Source organism: Protopterus annectens, chromosome 3.part1 (assembly GCF_019279795.1).
Source record: "Protopterus annectens isolate FY-2018-M chromosome 3.part1, PAN1.0, whole genome shotgun sequence".
In the NCBI taxonomy this organism is placed as follows: Eukaryota; Metazoa; Chordata; order Ceratodontiformes; family Protopteridae; genus Protopterus; species Protopterus annectens.
The window spans coordinates 1,256,861,516-1,256,886,055 of NC_056732.1; positions in this window are offsets into that span (position 1 = coordinate 1,256,861,516).

A 24,540-nucleotide genomic window follows, 5' to 3' on the forward strand; every position below is an offset into this window, starting at 1 on the left:
ATGACAACAAGTAGGTATTGGCTGAAAGCATGAAAAAGGTTCATCTAAAGTGTCTAATAAGCAGGTTAGTAGAGTAACAGAATAAAATATAGTTGGAGTATAGGAAAAGGCAAAAATGAAGTAAAAAGACTGTTGACAGAGATACAGTTTCTGTTAGGTACTGATATTATGGACATGTTTGCAAGCACCTTTTCATGCCTAGCAATAATGCTTCTGGCCATGGAAAGGTACCTACAAACATAAAGCATAAAATGTAAACAAAATAGCTTGCATATAGGTAAAGCTCAGACACAAGCATGTGCTGTAGCGCAGAGCTATTAAACGCAAGTACAATGAAATAATACAGAAGGAGGAGAAGTGAAATGGGGTAATTGCACACAAATAGTAGATGTTTATACTGCATAATCAATTAACATGAAAGGGGAAATGGGTAAAATGTATTCATATACTGCAGGCAAATGTACTGAAGTGTCAAATAAGCATTTCTAACATAAATCCTACATTACTGATGCAGTAATGAATAATGTCAATGAGAATACTGGAGTTATGCATATAAATAAAATTAACATGCTAACAAAGGATGTTATATGGATATAAAACTGTAGTATAACAAAGGGGAATAAAAAATGTCATATACATGTTAATAAAATGTCTAGTTGAAATAGCATTTAGCAGTGACAGAAGATATACTATGAGAGAAATGCAAAGACTGCAGTTATTGCAAATGAGATGTATACACAGGGAATTTATGTATGCAAGCCAATGTTGCTGTATTCTCCACCTCAGCACATATACACAAGAACAAATGGACCTTACAGATGTAATGTCAGGTACATCAGAAATGGACATGTTTTTTTGCAAAGAAATGTTGGTGCCACCGATAGAAAAATGTTTTTTCACCTACAAATATGTAATAGACAAGCAAGTGCTGTATAATCATATAAATGCTAAATGATAATCTAATAGCAATATCTAATAGAAAGTTCGACTGCTGAATCCTACACTAAGGCACTGTACAAGCACATCCACTCATGCATGAATCGTGACATCCCAAATAGAACCAAGACACTCTCCTCTGAAAAAAGGAAGCCAATCTGGCGGTCCACTGCCATAAACAAACTTTACAACAAAAGGAAGAAACTGTTGCAGAAAAGAGGAAAATCCCAGAATGCAAAATACTCCCTTACCAGCCTTAGTAAGAAGCTGAGATCCCTCATAAAATCTTCCAAAGCTAGTTATGAAAATAAAATTGCCAAAGATTCCAAAGACAACCACAAGGCATTCTATAGCTATGTCAAGAATCTAAATGGCAATGCTCAGATCTGCTCTGAGCTGCAACAGAATGGCATTAAATATACTGATCCCAAGGATATTTTCAATATCCCGGCAGATTGATTCAGTGCCAACTTCACCCCCTCTCACCCCTAAAGGGCCCATCTCAATACCAAAAGATTGCCAAATTCCAGTAATAACAGCCACACAGGTAAAAAATGTACTTTCCAAAGCTAAGAATACAGCATACATGGGACCAGATGACATCCTGGGCTGTGTACTACATGAACTACAAAATTAACTGGGACCTCACCTAAGTATCATGTTTAATCATAGTCTCATCTCAGGCTTCATGCCCACTGAGTGGCACACAGCTACATTTATCCCACTCCACAAGGGGGGATCCACCTTGGATCCTGGCAACTACCACCCCATCAGTCTGATGAGCCTGATATGCAAGGCCATGGAATGTATTATCATGAAACTTATAAACAAAGACATTGGCAACCTTCAAACACTGGAACCCACCCAGTTTGGGTTCGTAAAGGGCCAATATTGTCTCCTGAACCTGATTGACTTCTTCGAATCAGTCTCCAGAGCTGTGGACTAGGGTAAGGCAGTCCACACAGCCTATCTGGACCTCACCAAGGCCTTCAACACCATCCCCCACTCTGGAATCATAGATAAACTCACTAAGCTGGGCATTGATCCCTACATCACTCGATGGGTTGCCAACTGGCTTACTGACTTAACCCACACTGTAAAAGTAGCTGACTCCAAATCCAGCTCCAGACAAGTGACGAGTGGAGTACTTCAGGGTTCAGTCCTGGGACTGCTCTTGTTTGGCATCTACTTCTCTGAAGTACAGGCCAACACTAAGGGACTCTGGCTAACAAAGGTCACAGATGACTGCAAACTGGGAGCCATTATTGAACCCCCAAATGATGTGGATATTCTACAAAAGGGCCATACAGAAACAGATGCTTGGTGCCAGACCCATGGGCTCAAGCTCAATGCCAAGAAATGTATAGTTATCCCCTATGGGAAAAAAGCAAGTACCCATGAATTACCACATAGGTGGCAACACACTAAACACTGAAAGTGTGATAAAAGACTTAGGGACACAGGTGGACAGTGGTCTCATCTTTGATAACCACATTGCCACCACAGTCAGGAAATCCTTCTGTGTGGCACACCTCATCACTAAGGGCTTTTCATCCAGAAAAGAGGAGGTCATTGTCCCACTGTACTCATCCCTCATTAGACCCATCATAGAATACAATGCCCCGTTTGGTATGTATCTCTCAAGACATCTGCAACAACTGGAAAGGCTGCAGAAATACCTCACTAAAAGAATCACAGGCCTAAAGCAGATGCCCTATGCTGACCGTCTAAAAAAACTCTGTCACATATCGTCTACTCAGAGGTAATCTCTGCTTAACATACAAGGCCATGTCAAACCCTGAGCTGTTGGATATGCTTCACTTAAAGAAATCCCAATCCCTTGTAGCCACATGCTCCAGGGATCTAAACCTTGTCATCACAATGAACAAAACATGCTGGAGGGATAGGTTCCTGACACAGAGACTCTCCAGACTCTGGAATAGACTGACCATACATGTCAAGGAGAGCGCCTCTTTGGCCCTCTTCAAAAGGAACCTTGACGATTGGATGGGAGATAGGAAATTCACCCTAGGGATCACATCAGTTGACCTGCTAGACAGGAGTCCAGGGAAGTAAATATTGTGGGAAGAAATAACCAGGGAATTGTTATGGCTAGGCTTGTATAGGCCCTAGGCTCGATAGCCTAGTACCAAGCTATGAACCTATGAACCTATGAACAACATACATGGGTGACAAATGACAACATAGATCAGATGACATGTTACGATTTCAAGTTTTCCATTGCAGATATGCTAATGTCTCAGACATTGTTTTACTAGACATGCTCGCATGGAATTTCAGGGAGCAGTAACATAACGCAACACACAAGAAAATGTTGTAACAGAGGACCAGTCCCAGTTTTGGATGTACTGGCAGCATGCTATACAGTAATAAATGTTTATGGTATCTCTCATCTGTCATTAAGCTGTATTGTGTGACAAAAATAATTGCAACAATAAAGAAATGTCCTGATGAAGGCATGCATTACAGATCATAATTATATTAGGAATAGATAATGGCTGTGAGCAACGAATGACATAATAAACGTTTGTATCATCATTTTCAAACATATGCAGGAGAGATATCAGAGATGTACAAAAAAATCCTGGAAGCAACAAAAATACACATATTGGTCACGTCATGAAGAGTACACTTGAAGGGCTTACAGCAGTTTCCTATCATAACAGGTATGGATGCACTACCATGTAGTACAAGGCCTGAAAAGGGTTGTCCTCTCAGTGTGCCATAACTATTGTCTTTGTGTAAGCCACTGCTGTCTGACAGACAGATGTCACCATATTCAGACCTTGACCTATTATACTATGCTATTTACAGACCTCTGTATTGAGTACATGTGCCACATGTACTCAATACAGAGGTCTGTATTGAGTACATCTGCCACATCAGATAGCAACAGAGGCTGTTACAAACAAGTGACTTGAATGTTTTAATTAAGAAAAGCATTAAGAATACTGACTGATATAGCTCAGCATGTAAATAAAGTACCTTATCCAATACAGGTGATGAAAGTTGTGGGTTCAAGTCCCATGAAGGTTACATACTTTAATCTCTTTAGAGGGAGGGCTAGCAGAATGGTATCATAAGTCAAGCAGTACCAGAAATACAAGGTCTAGAGACCTGAGATTTGTCTGTGTCTTAAACAGAACATGCTGGAGAGCTTGATATGTATCCCAGAGACCGCCCCTCCTATAGAACAGGCTTCCCATCCATACAAAGCTGAGTTCTCTATTACCCAGTTTAAATGCAACCTAGACCAGTGGATGGGGAATAGGAAATTTACACCAGACCTGGCACCCATGTCCATTATGGACAGAGGTAGCTTATTAATAGCTGGCCCTCAATGCCTATTCTTTCGGAAAAAATTGGCTAGGCTTAGAAAGCCCCCCCCCCTCCCCATTCGTTAGCCTAGTAACAATCTGTCAATCTATGAATTTATGAATATAACATGAACAACTGTATTTAGTCAGAATTCTGGAAAGGAGCTACATTTGTTACACTCCACACAACAGTGAACAGTACAATATCAATGCTTCTTTGGCAGGGATGCTGTTTCCATCAGTGGGAAACACACTGTCCCAAAAAATATCTACATCCTATATGTGTAGGTATGCTATACAAGCCAGTACTCAATGCATCTGTTACAGAAGTAGTCACAGCATGACATTCCCCAAATAAACATTTCACTGCAATGAAGTCACAACCTGTGATGATATATCATTGTCCGACATAAAAATGGATAAGAATAACTAGTTACAATGGTGTTTGTGTAAAGTCAGTGCAATCATATAATGTTGCCCTTTCAGGAAATGAATAACAAGCTATGTGACTTTACCAACTAATGACGTGGATGAACCACAAACACCACAGTGGAAGTCTTAACATAACTATATCACTCCACCTATGCAAACTTATTACATTAGATGCATGTGTTGTAAACAATCTATTTGAGATAAAACAGATGGAGGAGATCTCTCCCCCTGTAAATATATAAATTCTAACTGTGGTATATGGCATTCATGCATTACAGTATAAGGCACAACAATGCTAACAGACACTGAATGTGGATGTTGAACACATAGGATCATAGGAGATACTAGGCTATCGACTCGGAGGTCATTTTAAGCCAAGCCATTTCATCCCAATGTAATACCATGAAAATGCCAGTCAATACCCAAGACTGCATTTAGTGATGACTGCTCATGTCCAGGAGGGTTGTGGGCACTATCCCTGGTAATAATTTATGGTGCCCCATCCACTCGTTCAGGTTTCTCTTAAACAGTGTCATAGAGGTACTCTGTTTCACATGAATTGGTAGCCTGTTCCAAAGATGTGTCAGTTGCTGGGAGATAAATCTGTCCCTCCACCATGTCCTATTTAAGTCACAGGCCATATTTAGGTCCCTGGAATGGTAGCCCCAGTACCATTAGATTTACTGATATGCAGCAAATTCATTAGGTTTTGGTCTTGGATTCCTCTGTAGGCCAGACATAAGTCTCCCCAAAGAAGTCTATACAACATGGAGTACAGTGACAGGGACTTTAGCATTTGACAACAGAAAACACATGACATTGTCAGGATAACTGCACCACAGTAGAGTTGTCACTACAGTTGTGACATATGTTGGTACATGAAGGCATTACATCATGTTATTGCTGCAAGGGATATGTGTGCTTGTAATTGCTGACCTAAGGCAACAACATACAGAATGTCATCTCATTCCCTCATGCCAGAGGATAACACTTCCTACATATGTTATGTAAGGAAAATGTAATCACATGTCATCATTACTCTGAATAAAAGCATTATGTGAGAAATTTTCATAGCCTTTTGTAAGAGGAATCAACATCAACACATGTAGATGTGTTTGACAACAGTGCTAGCAATATGTAGTCATTTTTAATTTCTCCAAATCTTTTGGGTTTCTAATACCATGACAGGAATGGACCCCATACATAAGTCAAAGTACAATTAAAGTTCATGAAATTAATATTGTTTCAGTCTTTGATGTCAACCAAAAGTGCTCTTAGCAGCACCAACCTGCCCAAAAATGACTCCTTCTGCAAATTGTATGGGGTTATATGGATTGGTAACATATCTAAATATGATTGCAGATCCTAATATTTTATGACTTTGTGTCTCTCTGCATGCAACACATTATAGTCACTGGGTGTGGTGATTTAAATTGTCAGTGCTACTTTTGTCTTATTTTCATGGACCACTTTATCCAGTTTTCAAGAATCTGTCTTTTGAACTGTTGGCAACGGGTAATCCTATGTGATATAAACTTCATCATTTTCTATGATGCCTTGTGGCTCATGTTTCCAGTGTTTTTCAGCCACTTCAGTACTATACTGTTTACACAATCCTCACTGCAACAGTCTTGCCACATTATTATGCCTTTCAGTATGCAGTCCTTCTTAGGGTCGCCACCTTTTCAAATGGCCAAAGTGGGACATTTTTGGTATAAACATCAGATTTTACATGCCGACACATACCCACGGTCAGTACAATGGTTAGAACTTAACTTTATTGCCTAAATAAAAGCTTATTCTTGTAGCATTTTAGTTGCTTATTCTCTTTCTTATAACATTTAGGTATTTTAGATACAAAATAACTGTTTTATGAAACTATTACATAAAATATTGGAAATAATTTTATCTTAAAATCTCAGGACATTTGCCATTTTTACAATTTTTTGTCAGGACATAACTGCCAAAAGAGGGACTGTCCCTTGCAAAGTGGGACAGTTGGTAACCCTAGTCCTCCTGCCATTAATATGTCACAACCAACAATGAGGTGTATGACTGTTTCCAGTTCAGTTTTGCAAACCCTACATTTCTTCGTAGGGTCATAGATTAGTACTAAGCTAACTGCCCTTGCGAGCCATTTTAAGCCTAGCCAATTGTCCCTTGTGAGACTCAAATCCTGCACCTTGTGTTTGTAAGGCAAACACCTTACCCATTAGGCCACCCTCCCAACCATGTCTGTCTGTTTCACCCACATGTTCAATGGACTTTGTAAACCAGTGTGTATGTAGCTCACTATCTTGGGCTGCCAGTATTAACCTTTCATCTCTTGGTTTGACTTTGCCTCTCCTTAACCATTCCTGTGTTTGTTCCTGATCAACAGTCTATACAGTCCCAGTAAGACTGACACAATGCAATCTGAGCAGTAATGGCTGAATTTTAACTAAAAACCCAAGATCACAAGCTAAAGATTAGTGTCTGAATTGCAAGTGGCACACAACGTGTCAAGTTACAACTGGGACAGTGTACATTTAAATGGATGATATCACCATTATTTATTAGCCAGAAGTTAATGTTAAACAGTGGTTGAAGTGCACAATAATACTGTACAGCTGCATATCATATATGTATTTGAACAGTAGTATACACCATATAAGGGCGAAAGTCACACTCAGAGCTGGCCTCAAATATCCCACTTATGTGTTTACACAAGGTACAAAGCACAGTATCAAAGTCATGGAACACAGGAGCATTCACACTCTAACTGTGAGCTACTGCAGTTATGGTAGCATTATGTAATCATTGTGTGAGCAAAAAGTTATTCTTCCCTGAGGATACTATGATTTGCTAATGTAACAGTGTGCAACTATAAATTCATCTCATAAGTAGAGGTGTACATAAAGGAGGTTGTGACCTGACAGTGTGCAACTATAAATTCATCTCATAAGTAGAGGTGTACATAAAGGAGGTTGTGGCCTGACAGTGTGCAACTATAAATCTATCTCATAAGTAGAGGTGTACATAAAGGAGGTTGTGACCTGACAGTGTGCAACTATAAATCCATCTCATAAGTAGAGGTGTACATAAAGGAGGTTGTGACCTGACAGTGTGCAACTATAAATTCATCTCATAAGTAGAGGTGTACATAAAGGAGGTTGTCACCTGACAGTGTGCAACTATAAATCTATCTCATAAGTAGAGGTGTACATAAAGGAGGTTGTGACCTGACAGTGTGCAACTATAAATCTATCTCATAAGTAGAGGTGTACATAAAGGAGGTTGTGACCTGACAGTGTGCAACTATAAATCTATCTCATAAATAGAGGTGCACATAAAGGAGGTTGTGACCTGACAGTGTCCAACTATAAATCTATCTCATAAGTAGAGGTGTACATAAAGGAGGTTGTGACCTGACAGTGTGCAACTATAAATTCATCTCATAAGTAGAGGTGTACATAAAGGAGGTTGTGACCTGACAGTGTGCAACTATAAATTCATCTCATAAGTAGAGGTGCACATAAAGGAGGTTGTGACCTGACAGTGTCCAACTATAAATCTATCTCATAAGTAGAGGTGTACATAAAGGAGGTTGTGACCTGACAGTGTGCAACTATAAATTCATCTCATAAGTAGAGGTGTACATAAAGGAGGTTGTGACCTGACAGTGTGCAACTATAAATTCATCTCATAAGTAGAGGTGTACATAAAGGAGGTTGTGACCTGACAGTGTGCAGCTATAAATTCATCTCATAAGAAAAGGTGTACATAAAGGAGGTTGTGACCTGACAGTGTGCAAATATAAATCTATCTCATAAGTAGAGGTGTACATAAAGGAGGTTGTGACCTGACAGTGTGCAAATATAAATCTATCTCATAAGTAGAGGTGCACATAAAGGAGGTTGTGACCTGACAGTGTGCACCTATAAATTCATCTCATAAGTAGAGGTGTACATAAAGGAGGTTGTGACCTGACAGTGTGCAACTATAAATTCATCTCATAAGTAGAGGTGTACATAAAGGAGGTTGTGTCCTGGCCAACAGTTTACAACAGCAATTGCATTTACAATATTTAAGCAGTGATGGACTCAAACCACCTACTTATTCACTTATACCATCTACATAGTACTTTATCAGCAGCTAGTGCCACAAGACAGTACTGAGTATAAGTAAGGCATGCAGCATCTATGAAGGGATGACATCAGCAGGGCAATGACAGGGGGATGTGTCTGTAAAATTATTTTTACAGTTCTCAGGGGCTGTCAACGTTACTCCTGCAAATGTGTGTAAACCAATACTGAATTAATTTGCAGACACACACACTTGTAGAAGTTAAGCACTACTGTATTCAAACCTGCTACATATCTATGCAGTCTAGAAATAGTGTAAGTAATGCAAACATCACAGAAGAACTCTGACATTTAAAGTGCAACAGTCCAGTTTATAAAGAATGACCTCATCAGTGTGTTGCACCAGAGATGCAGGCAGAGAGTATTATTTTGTAATTTTGTGTTCTTATTGCTGTCCCACAAAACACATGTCATTTGAAAAATGGAAATGTCCCCCTTAACAAATGTTTTCATCACTTTCCCTCTAAAAACATTAAATAGTTATTTTTTTCAATTTATGATACTTATTTTGGAAGCATTAGTTTAGACAGTTGTGGACATCGACATTGTATGGCATAAAAAAGCCATGATTTCTTTAAGTAATGTATAAAAAAATAGTACCCGGCAAAGTACAAACAGTACTAACAGTTTAAAATGTTTATCCAGAGTAGAAATGGATTGAACACATGCTCAACTGACTGTAAACACTCCTACTCACACACACACACACACAAACACACAAACACAAACACACACACACACACACACACACACACACACACACACACACACACACGTTCTGAATATTGAGCGCCAATCCTCCTACTTAACTAATTACACAGTGTAAAAAGCAATGTATTTATTGTAGGTGTCAAATGAGAAATGTGACCCTTAAATGAAGACAGTGTACTTTTGCCAGGATGATCTCATTAGTGTGTTTTATAGAGGATGTTTCACTAAAACTGACATGGGGAGCTGTGTGAGGAGTTGAAGTATTCTTCTCAGTGGAAGTAGGTACACAACCAAGTGTTACAGACACAAGTTTTATATGTTGGGCATTGAACCTCCTACTTATCTAGTTACACAATCTAGAGAGCAATGAATTAGGTGCAAGCACCACAAGAGATGTCTGACTTTTAAGAGGACAGAGTGCACTTTTGTCATGATAACCTCACCAGTATGTTTCATAGAGACTTTTCAGTAAAAAAATGGGATAAGGGAGTTGTGTGAAGAGTTAAGTGTATTGTTCTCCAGGGGAGTTGATACAGCACAAAGTGTTACATACACTCTCACAAGTCCCTCATACCTATCTAGTTACACAATCTAAAGGGCAATGTATTAGTTGCAAGCACCATAGAAAAAGTCTGATTCTCGGGGGGGGGGGGAGTGCACTTTAGCCATAGTGACCTTATGAGTGTGTTTCAAAGAGGATGCTTCAATAAAAAGTGAAATAAGGTAGCTTATGAAGTGATAAATGTATTCTTCTCAGGGGAAGTGCATGCAGCACCAAGCATTACACACTCTCTTACCCTCACAAGTTTCTCATGTCACGCATCAAACCTCCTACATATTTAGTTACACAGTCTGGGGAACACTGTACTATTTGGACGCACCACAGCAGAAGTCTGAAACCTAAGGAGAGAACACACTTTTTGTCAGGGTAACCTCATCAGTATGTTTCAGAGAGGATGATTCAGTAATACATGGGATAAGGGAATTGTGTGAAGAGTTAAATGCATTTTTCTAAGAGGAAGTCAATACAGCACCAAGAACTGCACACTCGCTCACATATTCACACACACATAATTTTCGCATGCTGGGCATCAAACAATCTACTTATCTATTTAAACAATTGAGAAAAAATATATTAGTTGCAATCTCCACAGGAAAAGACTGGCATTGAAATTGTGAAATAGGACATTTGAACTCCTTGAAAATCCACTGTTTGGAACAGATGGTACTGTGCAACACAGGTTGCAAAAAAAATTCATATGTTTGCACAGGGCAATGTAACATCCCTATGATTGTCACATATAATTACATATTTCTTATGAAAATTTAGATACCGTACATAATGGACACTGCATTACTGATGGATGCCATAGACATTTGCTGTCATACAACAGTAGGTTATCAATCAATTAAAACTTTATCCATCCCCTTTACAGCCTTTTTTAGCAATGCCAAAATGACAAAACTACCAATATAGCAAAAAAAACCCTGAAATTAACCTTAAAGTGTTACTGTTCAATGCTAGGAGCCTAAGCAAGAGACCACATACCCTACAAGTTCTCCTGATTCTGGAGAATGTAGACATCTGTGCTTAAAGGGTACAGAAAGTACTCTGGCAGTGGAAGGCTACAGTGCCTTCCACACACGTAGACCAGGAGTGGCACAAGCAGGGACTAAAGGTGGAGATGTCTCAATATATGTTCAAATAAAACTCTTGGCTGGTTAAGCAGGATGATGCCTTGGAGTTCATTCATGTCTACTAAGTCTCCATAGACAAGGTTCCTCATCATGTACTGACCAGCAACAGGTCACACTCTATGACCCATGATGCTGTCAACTTTTACCTAGACCTACTAGAGGTGCTCACCATCCAACCAAATACCCTATTTATGAGAGACTTTACCCCTCTATAGACTGGCAAATGTACACTGCCTTTAACTCACATGCACAGCTTTGTCTGGGCTTCATTAACACAAACACCCTGGACCAGATAGTGGACTATCCAACCAGAGGATCAAACATTTGCACTCTCCCCATGTCACATCCTCATTGGTAAAGATGGACCACAAAGTTGTCTCCCTCTAAATAAAATTCAACCCAGAAAACCCAACTAAACCAGTAACAGTTAGGAACTACACTAAAGCAAACTACATCCTACTAAGGAATGATTTGTCAAAATTAATGGCACTGCCAAACCACAAGAATACAGCTACCTACACAGAATTATTTAAAGAATCCCTGTACAAATCTAAATGGCTGCATTGCAGCCTCTGTACTTACCAGAAGTAGGCATAGGTCTAACATCAAAAACAAGCCCCACTGGTGGAATCCTTACCTTAACAGGCTGTATAACAAAAGAAAAAAAAGTCATGGCCAAAATCAGAAAGAGTAACTCTCTGCTTCAACTAAACAAAAAACTAAGTAAATATATAAAGTCCAGCAAGTCAATAACAAGGTCAGGATAGCCTCCTAGGCTAAAGGCAATCACAAGGCCTTTTTCATCTATGTCAAGAATCTTAAAGATAATGCTCACCCCCCCCCCCCCCAGGACACCACCATTCTACAAGAGGGTCTAACACAAACAAATGACTGGTGGAAAAGCCACTAATTAAAATCCAATGCAAAAAAATGTATTATAATGCCCTTTAGGAAAGTGTTCACCCAAGCTAATTACTTCATCGATAAAACACTCCTAAGAGTTGACTTGATAGCTAGGGATCTGGGATCGTATGTAGACAGTAATCTGGCATTCAACTAACATGTAGCCAAGGCAGTAAGAAAATCATTCAATGTTGCACAATTCATAAGAAAGGGTATGACATCCTGGTCCAAGGAAGTAACAGTACTACCTTATTAAGCCCTTATCAGACCCATCATTTATTACAATGCTGCCTTTAGTGTGTACTTAGCCAGGCACGTACAACAGTTGGAATGCCCTCAAAAGTTCCTTCCCAGGAGAATCCAGGATATGAATAACCTGTCCTGCACAGACTGCCTTAAGTTCCTGTCTCTCTACTCAGTCTCCTACAAGTTACTGAAAGGCAATCTATGCCTAGCATCTAAAGTGTCCCTGTATCCAGCTCTGATGGATCTCTTGCACATCTGAGGGACCTTAACTTTGTCTGCAACATAAATAGAACTTTCTGGAGGGACTGATATGTGCTTCAAATGATCCCCGCACTATGGAATAAGCTTCCCATCCACATGAAGCAAAGTTAATCTTTGACCCTGTTTAAAAGAAACCTTGATCACTGGATGGGAAATCACAAATTCATCCCCAGTTTGGCTCCCATGTCTCTAATGGACAGAAGTCGACAATAAGTAAATTAATCCCCAAGTAACATACACACCACACATAACCATTAGCTACCTCTTTACTAACATACCCCAACATATAGGCATCCAAGGAACTCTGGGACAAAACTAACTTGAGTTGCACATCTTAGCTTGTAACATCCCATGTTGTTTGCTCTAATATTGCTCTTGATTACTTAAAGTGTTGCAAAGTGCTGTGGAATCTGAAGGCATCAATTTATATCACTTTAGAAATTCTGCTGTAGTGTTTATTTAGGTACCTCGTGTGTCTAGGTCTTTTTCTTGTCTGAGAAATTCTGAAGGAATGTAGTGTGTGTTTTCACTTCATGAATTCACTAAAATGTTCTTGTAATATTTTTTAGCCATATCATACCTCTCAGCTGTAGAGATTTTCACAGAATGCCCAGATTCTTTCCTCATATATTTGATCTGTTTCTCATAAAATTTACGATTTTCTGGCAAATGGCTGAGATGATCTGAGGACTGAAGTCAAAAAATAATGATATACATTTGTGTTTCAAGCTTTATATCCTTCAGATAAATGCATGCTAAGACAAAGTTTGTTATTCTAGCAACTTTCTAAGTTTATAAGAGCAGTATTTAAAAATCTGTTCCTATTTTTGGTCCTTTGTCCCCCCATTCTGTCAGGTTTTGTCCAGATTTTTTGCTGTAAGAGGTTGAGAGGTGTGACTGTGATACTTTACAAACCTTTGTTGTATCTTGTCCAGAAATGTAGTCTGCCCTGCAACCATATCCATACTGCCCTAAAATGTATAAAGTGTGCTGTGATATCAACAGTGTCCACATTTTTTGCACAAAATGGTAAATGCATGTTAGGTCAGTTCTGTAGCTATGTACTTTGCCTAACATGAGTGCCCATTTCTGCATTGTTGCTTGAGTAAAATTATGGTGTGGTATTTTGTGTTTATAATTGCCATTGTTCGTGGATGCACATTGTGTGACACTGCTGCTGACTTGTTTCAGAGAAGGTCTGTGTTTATTTAGCTGTACATACACGACAATAGTGGCTTTACCTGCTTTTATCTGGCAGTGTTTTATATATATCAGTTGGTTCATGTCTATATGCCAGTAATATTTCTGCTTCTCTTTCCAGTGACTTAATACATCACACAATGTGAGAAACGTGTTACAAGTATGTATAAACTCCACAAGGTACGACAGCAGTCAACTTTGCATGCTTCCACATTATGTGTATGTGAATGTTGATGTCCATTTAAAGGAAACAGAGTTTTTGTGTAGCACCATTAGTACTGAGAGGTATTACACATATACTTGTGGGATTTGCAGATCAGGAGACCATGTCAGCATAGATATAACTTTGCTGAGCATGAGAATGAAATAATCATTGCTGCCATTTGGGAACATGAGCATAACCTAGTGAGGAGACAAGATGACATGATGTCATTGAACCTTAAATGGGAGGATATTGCTTGGTGGTAGAATTCTGTTGGAAGGCATGGTAGGACTGCAACAGCATGTTGTTGTCATTGTTTTGACATGATTCTTCATGTATCATCCCATGTATGAAAGTACACTAACACTGTGATGCCACTGGAGGTGGTTGATCAGTACCCACCCCAACAGAGACAGAAGAGTTTCTGGCCTCACTTGAATGGTAGTGCAGAATGCACAAGTTACTAGGTAGTGACACTGATGGTGGTGTCCCACAGCACACGGGTATGCCAGCTTATAAAATCTTTACCTAATACACTCAGGCCTTTATTGTATTCCTATTTCATATATTGATCAGTTCATATTTATTACAGCTATGCATTATCATAGGACTTATATAGCAGCATCAAACAATGGCAGAGCAGGCACGAGTTGCCCTATGTCAAGCCAGGCTGCATGCATTTCCTGTGTAGCCTTGCTGGTGACATGTATTTTATTACACATCCTTCATTGCCTTGAGGTCATCCACCCAACTTCTAGATATATATATATTTTCTTCTCCAACTTCCTCACTCCCCCTTTTCTGTATTTTACTAACTGCATCCCAACAAGTCTAATGATATAATTATAGCAGTTTTGCACACAAGGACAATTAAATAGTATATTTAAGTGCTAGACTGCTCTTGCAAATATTGTGATGCAAGCTCATATGCTCATGTTACTGTTTAAATCTTTGTAAAAAAAAATCTAGATTGTTGCTTCTGATCCTCTATACTCTGTTCACGTGAGATCTGTATTTCTGTACCTGTTTTTAATTTTATTGCTATCTGATTTTTGTACTTGTTATCTGAATTTTACACTTGTAGTTTTTACTTTGTACTTTTTAATAAGTGGTTCTTGTATAAATGTTTTTTTACTTGCTTATGTCTGGAGCTTTTCTCCTTGGATCTCTGCTGAAAAAAGGGCTTCTTGCCCAGCCAGACTAACCCAGTCAACAAATGTCAAATAAATAAATAAATAAATAAATAAATGTACACCTTTGTATTGTTGCTCTGTATAGACTGCTGCACTGAAATATATCACATCTTATGCTAACATCAGCAATGTGCATTTGTATTTTTGTTTCCATCATTGCAGCTCATGCACTTCCTCCATTAACCTCTGGATCTTCCACTGACCCTGACATAGAATACAATGTGCTACAGAGAGAGAGAGAGCATGGCCACTGATACAGAGGACACTACATACGATCATAGGAAGTTACTAGGCTATTGGCCCTAAGGCCGTTCGTTATAAGCCTAGCCAAGAGTTTAGCCCATACTTAGACAAGTCAGCACCCAAAGCCTCTGTCCAGCAGGGACACAGGTGGAATCCCAGGGGTGAATTTTCTGTTTCCCATCCAGTTATCAAAAAAATAGAATGTGGTGGAACCAGACAAATCCAAAAATTAGTCCAAATAAATAATAAGATGTCAAAGGCTGAGAGTATACTTACTTTAATCATAAAACAACAATGAAAATAGGGTAGCGCTTTTGTGGTTTCCCACCTCTTCTGACCTTAATAAAATAACTATGACTACTAGAAGTTTAAATACTAAAACAACCAATAAAAGCAGTCAGTGTTAATGAGACAAACCCCTTTTTTTCAATAGGGGTTTTGAAGACACAGCACTGTTCAAGCCTGGTGGTACAGTTATCCAGGTTGCACTTAAAAAGGGATAATGAGGTACTCTGCTTGACGTTGAGAGGGAGTCTATTCCACAAATGGGGGGAGTCTCTGACACACAAATCTGTCCCACCAAGTCCTGCTGATGTCACAGACCAGGTTGAGGTCACGCATGTGGGTTACTCGAGTGAAGCTTGACTTGCGGATATGCAGCAGTCCCATCAAGGCAGGGTCTGAGATTGCTTTGTATGCCAGACAGAGGTCACCTTTGAGGAGTCCCTAAGAAACTGAGTAGAGGGACAGAGCTTTTAACCTATCTGTGTAGGGGAGATGCTTGAGGCCCTAGATTATCCTGGTGAGGAACCTCGATGGTCTTTCCAACTGCTGCATGTGCTTTGTGAGGTACCTGCAGAAGGAGGAGTTGTGGTCAATAACTGGCCTTATAAGGGAAGAATACAGAGATGTTATGACCTCCTTGTCCCTGGATGAGATACCCTTACTTATGAGGTGGGCCATGTAGAAAGTTACCTGTACAAAGGAAGCAACATGGTGGTCAAAAGGCAGGTTGCTATCAACTTGGGTGCCCAAATCCCTCATGACTGATTGCGTGCTTAGGAGATTGTTATTTATGTGATAATATGTGGGGACATCCCTCTCCCCAAAGGGGATGAGTGCATTTTTTGGCATTCAGCTTGAGGCCATGTTTCTGGCACCAGTCATTTGTTTGGGTGAGACCCTCTTGGAGGACATCCACATCACTTGGAGAATTGATGACTGTGCCTGGCTTGCAGTCATCTGCAATCTTGGTCAGCCATAGCCCACTGGTTTTGGCCTGCACCTCAGAGAAGTATACCCCGAATAACAGAAGCCCCAAGACCAATCCCTGGGGTATGCCACTCATTACGGGTCTACTGTTTGAGGTGGCTTCCCCATTTTGATTAGGTGGGTTCTATCAGTGAGCAAGTTTGCTATCTATCTGGTAACATATTGATTGATGCCTAGTTGAGAGAGTTTATCTATTATGCCTGAGTGGGGAATAGCGTCAAAGGCTTTGGCTAGGCCAAGGTAGGCAGTGTGCACCATCGTCCCCTCGTCCATGGCTTTGGTGACTGTCTCAAAGAAGTCAAACAGATTTAACAGGCATGACCTCCCCTTGACAAAGTTAAACTGTGTGAGGTCAATTGTTTGGAGGTTGCCAGTGGTCCAGTTAATAAGGTCCATGATAATCCATTCCATGACCTTGCAGATCAAGCTAGTTAGGCTGATGGGTCTAAAATTTCCTGGATCGGTGGAAGCTCCACCTTTGTGTAAAGGGATGACATGGCTGTCCTCCACTCAGCAGGGACAAAGACTGTACTCAGGCTTTGGCTGAATAGGATGCTTAATGGTGCTGCAACTTCATGCCTGATTTCATATAGGATGCAGCCTGGGATGTTATCGGGTCCCACGGAGGCTGTATTTTTTGTCTTTAGAGGGCAGTGATGACCTGTTCCTTAGAGATGAAGGGAGGAGGACAGGTACTGTGGATGTCCTGATTTACTGATGGAGGGACAGATGAGTGACGTTTTTGTTGAATCTGTCAGCCAGTAGGTTAGCTATATCTATAGTATTTGTGTATGTGGTGTCCTTGACCACAAGTTCAGAGCAGATCTGGGTGCTTTCTTTGAGATTTCGGACATATGTGAAGAAGGCCTTATGATAGCCTCTAATAGATGTGGCCAATTTGGACTCAAAGTTGGCTTTATAGGATTTCACTAGTGCTCTTATTTGTTTGTTCAGGCTAAGGAGGGATTGCTTCCAATTGGGCACCTGGTCCTTCTTGGTCCTGGACAGCAGTTTTTTTTTTCCTTTTGTTATAAAGTTTATTTATTGAAAATGTCCACCAGACAGGTTTACTCTTCCTTGCGGAGGATGATTTTGTCCTGTTAGGTATTCCTGATTCCATGCATCTATATAAATGCTCATATAGTACTTTTGTGTAGATTTGAACATTGGTGATGGTTCCTACAGATGGGGAGGGGGCTGTGAAGCTGTTTATACCATCCCTCAGGCAGTTGTAATCAACTTTGGAGAAGTTTTTTTGTTTGACCTTAGCAAGAGGGGAGTCATGGAAGATGGTGACTTCGAAAGTGACCACTTGATGGTTGGATCTTACCAGGGAGGTTGATACTGTAGGGGTGCTGCAGTGGTTACTCATGTTGGTGAATACCAAGTCCAAAATATTATCACCTCTTGTGGGTTTAGCGTCTAGCTGTTCCAAGGCATTTGCATTGATAAAATCGAGGAATCTCTGGACATTTGTTTTTCTGGCATGTGTAGATTTTCAAATCTGTGGTTGGGTAGTTAAAGTCACCAGGATCAGGGTAAAGGGTTGAATCTTGATAGATTCGAAGAGGTCTAGATAGGTGGAGTGGGCATCTTGAGTCACATTTGGGGGCCTGTAGCTAGCTATGATTTGACTAGGGGTCTTGTCAATGGTTAACTGCACCTGGAGTGTCTCCTGTGCGTTATACTGTTTGACCAGCCTGGAGGTGTGTGTGTCTTTAATATATAATGAAACTCCACCTCCTTTGGCTTTGCTGCCCTCAGTTTGGGGTCTGAATGCATGATAGGATGAGAAACCAGGTAAGGCTGGGGTGCTCTCCACAGCTTTGAATCAAGTTTCTGTGACTGCACAATTGTCAGCATCTTCCAGGGTTAAGAATGCTTGCAATGAGTGAAGTTTCATGTTTAGACTCCTAGCGTTTAGTAGCATGACCTTTAATTTGCATTTTGTTGAAATTTTTATGTTGGTAGTATTGACCTCATGACTTTTCCTAAAAAAGGCACTATGGGAGAGACAAGAGGTGTCAGGTACTGGATCCCTCTTACACTTGAGATACTGTTGTCCACTCCTGCTGTGGACAATCCATCTGGCCAGGCTGTTTCCGCTAATGTAGAGTTCAGTGAACTGAAGTAATACAGTGATGGAAGGTCAGCTACCACTCAACAGGAATACTTTGATCAACATTCCTCAATGGTGGTGACATGGCTCCACATAGGATATCTGATGTCCATAAAAGGGCGTGTGACTATGTGGTTGAGATTCATGGACATATCTCAGAAGGTGTACACATGTTATTACAGGCACATGAGTGATCATAACACTGTTGTGGCACAAGACTGCATACAGTCACTCATGCAATGGATTCCCAGTGCACACTACATCTGGATGTTGAATCTGTTAGGAGCATAAACCTGCCATGGTCATGGTGACATTGTTGAACAATTAAACAGTGTGCCATCTATGAATGCTTATTTTTGCTACTTGCTTTAGCTGCGCTCGAACAGTGCGGTAGTACTTCATGGGACTTGCATGCCTTGACCTGTTTACTCTGCATGCCAACAGTGGCTGGAGTGGTAACTCATCATGCATGCCCTTCCCATGGCACTTGGTCACCCATGGTGCCTATACATGCAAAGTCACCATGCTCACGTAGACAGCACTGCTACATGGAGCACACTAAATGCCAGCATTAACACTCCTGCTGTACCCCATTCCCTTACAAACCTCCAGGAGTAGCAGAGCTCCAGTGCTACACCGTGCAGATGAGATTCCTTCATGTTACAAGGGCACCCAAGCATGCATAGTAAACAATCAACATGGGCAAACCTTGTCTATATTAGTATTATTTATTTATTTTATTTTTATTTTACATTTGTTGACCGGGCTGGTCCAACTGCAATTATGTCCATTTTCAGCAGAGTCCTAGGGAGAAAAGGTCCAATGAACACAAATATTAGTTATTTTACATGATTGATTCTAAAAATACAGGTACATCACAAATTTGTAGCAATTCTTTACATTTCTTTACATTGCTGGTTAAAGAATCTTTAAACATGAAATGATTTGGGAAATAATACAGGTAGATATTTGTAATGACATGAGATTAATATATGAAAACACACTCTCTTTATAGGTTAACAGAGAAGCACCTACTTGGTACAGAAGGAGTACCATGTACCCAATGATAAGTGAGTTAGTTAGTCAGGGTTAGCACAAGGGCATAACCAATGTGTTTTGAGGTATAGTTTCAGTTTGTTTTTAAAAAGTGTTATTGAGGAAAGCAAGGTCAGGTCACTAGGGAGTGAGTTCCAAGTTTTGCCAACAGTGTTAGTGAACTAGGAGTCACCAGCCATATTGTTGGTTTTGCTTATTTGTACAAGTAGTTTGTTTGATGAGCGTAGGGTCTTAAGATTATTGTAGGGACTGATAAGGTTAGTAGGTATTGGTTGTTAGTAGGTTGATACAGAATCTTGCGTGCAACTGTTATTTGGTTATATAGTAGTTGGTTTGGTAACTCCAGCCATCCTAGTTGTTCTAGGTTATGACAGTGATGGGTTCTGAAAGCAGAGTCAGTGGCAAATCTGGCAATATTGTTATAGGAGATTGCTAGCTTGTTAAGGTTATTTTACACAAGTTAGTAAATATAGGGGAGGCATAGAGGAGAGTAGAGATTAAATGGGTGTGGACAATAGTAGTCCTAGTTAGTGGAGTCAGGAAGGGTTTGATCTTATAAAAGGAGCCGAGTTTTTTGTTGACTGTTTTTATCGTACTGTTAATATGAGCATCAAAGTTAAGGTTGTTATCAATTAATACCCCTAGTAGTTTGGTAGTGGGATCAGGAGATATGATAGTACCGTTGTTTGATATAAGAGTAAAGTTAAGTGGGGAGGCCCTACAAGTTGGAGTGAATAGTAAGAGTTTTGTTTTTTTGGGGTTCAAGATGAGGCAACGGTGTAGAAGCCATTTTTCGACTGTATTGAACACCTTTTGGGTTAGAGTCTGTAGATCGGATGGAGAAGTGGCTGAGCATATTAACATGGAATTGTCTGCATATTGGTTACAGGTAGCTTGTGGAATTAGTGAATGTAGGTCATTAATAAAAACAGAAAATAGGAGAGGACCTAATATAGACCCTTGAGGGACACCAAGGGCAATGGGAAGGTGGGTGGATAAGTTATTATCCCATAGTACAGCCTGCTGTCTATTGTTTAAATAGGATTGGAACCATTGTATAGCCAGTGTGTCTAGTGAAAGGGTTTTAAGTATGTTTATGAGTAGCTGATGGTTAATCATGTTGAAGGCTTTAGAGAGATCAATAAACAGGGCTGAGGAAAGAATGTTGTTATTATAATTTTTGTTAATGCAATAAGTGAAGGATAAGAGGGCAAAGGTGGTGCTGTGAAATGGCCTAAAACCATGTTGACAATTAGCTAGTAGGTTGTTTTGGGTAAGGTAGTTTAGCAGTTGTTTATGTATACATTTTCCATAATTTTTGCCAGGGGTGATAGTATAGCTATGAGTCTGTAGTTTGATAACTCATTGGAGTTACCACCTTTATGTAGGGGGATAATATGTGAAATTTTCCAGACAGATGGGATGGTTCCTTCGGTTATAGTTCTATTAATCAGGATGGATATGGGATAGGCTATGCTTTTGCAGCTTTTTGCAAATAGTCTGCTGGTAGAAGATCAGCTGAGGAGGTCATTGGTTTAAGTTTCTGAATAAGGGTACAGACAAGGGATGCAGGAATAGGTTGAAAGTGAAATGAGGAGAGTGAGCTGGATATAGCAGTAGTCAGGCTTGAGCTGTCAGGGGATAGTTGGTTGGCAAGAGATTGGATGGTCTCTGTAAAGAAAGTGTTAGGTATTAGCAATTTGTTTGGGATTATTATGGTTAGTGCCTGATGGGGTTGTTGTGACAGAACGACCAGGGTGTAAAAGTTTATTGATGCCTGCCCAAAACTTTTGAAGTTTGTTTTGTTGGGTTTGTTGGAGTTGATAGTAAAAGTTTCTTTTATCTAACAGAATGGCTTTTTTGTATCATTTCTTAACTGTCTAAATTTTATATGACCTGCAGGGCCTTTTTGTAGTATGCCATTGGCCCAGACTTTATTTCTAAGTAGGATTTTTTATTTGGTTACTTTTGAGATCCATGGGGCAGGTTTAATCTTAGTTCTAATAGTACGTGTTGATGCATGGCAGTCTAAAATGGCTAAGAATTTAGTGTTAAAGTATTTTACTGCTTCCTCCAGTGGAAGATGTTTTAGGGCTGACCAATCACATGCCCTCAGTTCACTTTGGAAGATGTCAGGGTTGAAATTTTTGTTGCTTCTTACTGTCTTATAGGTGGTTAAGTTAGGAATGTCAGTCTTATGCCTGATTGTAAAGATGAGAGATTGGCCACTTAAATCGTCAGGAAGTTTCCCTACCTTGTATAATTGGTGATGACTGTTAATGAGAATCCAGTTTAAGGTACTATCTTTGTTATTGGGTTTGTTGGTACTTGTGGGGGAGATAATGGTTTGAGTAAAACCATATAGGTTAATATGGGTAGTAGGTTGTTCAGTGGTACAGTTCTTCCAATTGATATTAAAGTCGCCGAGGACTATGGTTTCTTGGGGATAGTAGGTGGACAGCCAGCTAAGGATGTCTTCAAGGGTGTTAGTATTCTTACCTGAGGGAAGGTAGACACAGATGATATAGATGGCTTTACATTTATTGAACTGAACCTTGCAAATAATGAACTCGGCATTACTATCTAGAGGTGGTTTGGAGTCTACAGAGGTCACTTGTTGTCCAGATTTGTATAGGATAGCTACCCCCCACCCTTCTTAGCTTTACAGTCTAGTCTTAGGATATTGTATCCAGTTGGTATGATTTCATTGTCTTGTGTCGCTGGTTTTAGCCATGTTTCAGTGAGGCATAGGATGTCAAATGAATAAACATCTAAGAGAGCATGTAGGTGGGCAACCTTATTATTTATGCTCTGAATGTTGAGATGGGCAATCAGGAGTGAGTTAGGGGCATCTGGTGAGGGTTTGTGTGTTTAAGGGAGTTGGGGTATGGAGCTCTGGGGAATTGATGGAATTTGGGCCGGGATTTGGATGTATGTCACCATCCATTAAGGAGTGGTATTGTATTTTAAATGTAAGTTTTAGTAATATACATGTTAGGTTTTGGTATTTCTTTGCTTTTGGGTGGTTATATCTGATGTGAGTCAGTCTGTGATATTTTGCGAGTAGTTAGTTAGGTAGGTAGGTATTACCATTGTAGGTATCCCAGTGTGTGTTGGTGTGTCTTACAATCTGTGGTGATGATGGCCACTATGCTGACCACAGTACACTGTGCATGTTCATAGGTTCATAAGTTCATAGGTGTGTACTAGGCTAATGACAACTGAAACCTTTTAAACCTAGCCATGCATCCAAGATCTCTGACAAGTTCTGGTACCCTTGATGAGTGCAAACAGGAGCTTGGGCTATGAAACATTTGCAGACTACCTGTGTCTATTAGAGACATAAATACCAAATCAGGGATGAATTTCCTGTCCTCCCACCAAATTGCCTTTGAGGCACTTAAATTGGGTTAGGGAGGAACTCTGATTTACTTGCATGGGATAGACTGTTTCAGAGAAGGGTAACCTTTTTGTGGTATTTGTTCTGCCAAGCACCACTGGAATTCAACTTTTAGAATGTGTTGTACCAAGCTTATTGCTGTATTTGATCCATGCTTTCACGTATATTGCTCAGATGTGTAAATTATACACTCAAGTAATGTAACAGCTGCAGTACCAACATCTGCAACAGTAAAAATGATTAACATTATGGCATTGGCCATCAACAACACTCATTACACATATCGTACATGTCACACACAGATAGATTTAACCAACTATTAAGACACATGGTATTATTATTTGCCACAATTAAATGCAGAGGTAAACATGGTGAGGCGCACCTACTCAATGTGACATGTTTATGTATGCACTGCCATTTAGTAATCTTCATCAGCACTATGTTACCCAGTTATACCCCATGTGCACATCACAGTCTTACCTGTCCATCATTGCTGCATACATAATTCCACATATATATATATATATATATATATATATATATATATATATATATATATATATGTCCCATGCCTTACGGTACACTCACCAACATACAATATAGCCTGCTAATCCTTGCTTATGTTTCACTGCTGAAAAACACATGCTTTACATGTGGGAACATAACTTCTCTGTAAGTGTGTAATGAAAATATGCTTAACATGTGTGCATATTCCATGTTATTGACATATACAAACTTTGGAGGTTTTCTGATTTCTGCAGTACCATGTGACACTTTACAAACATGCATATGAGCATGGCACTAATATTGCATGCTGTATGTACATAAAGAATGTTGCCTTAGCATGGTGTATGACCTACAGTACTGCAGTGTTTAACATTTGCAGTACCGGTTCATGGTGGTCTTGTATAGAAGTTGGAACATGTTACTATCAAATTTATATTCTGTATTGTTAGCAACCTATTCTGTTGTAGAAACTTCCCTACCACACACATACACACACACACACACACACACACACACACACACACACACACACACACGTGCATGCACAACACATACATATGCAACAGGTATAGTTCATGTATGCCCAAAGACACTGACAATGGGCTGACACAGAACACGTGTCCTACACACAGACAGTACGTCTGTGGTAGCTGTTGTGTATATGCTGATATATACTATCTGTGTTCTTATAGATACTGT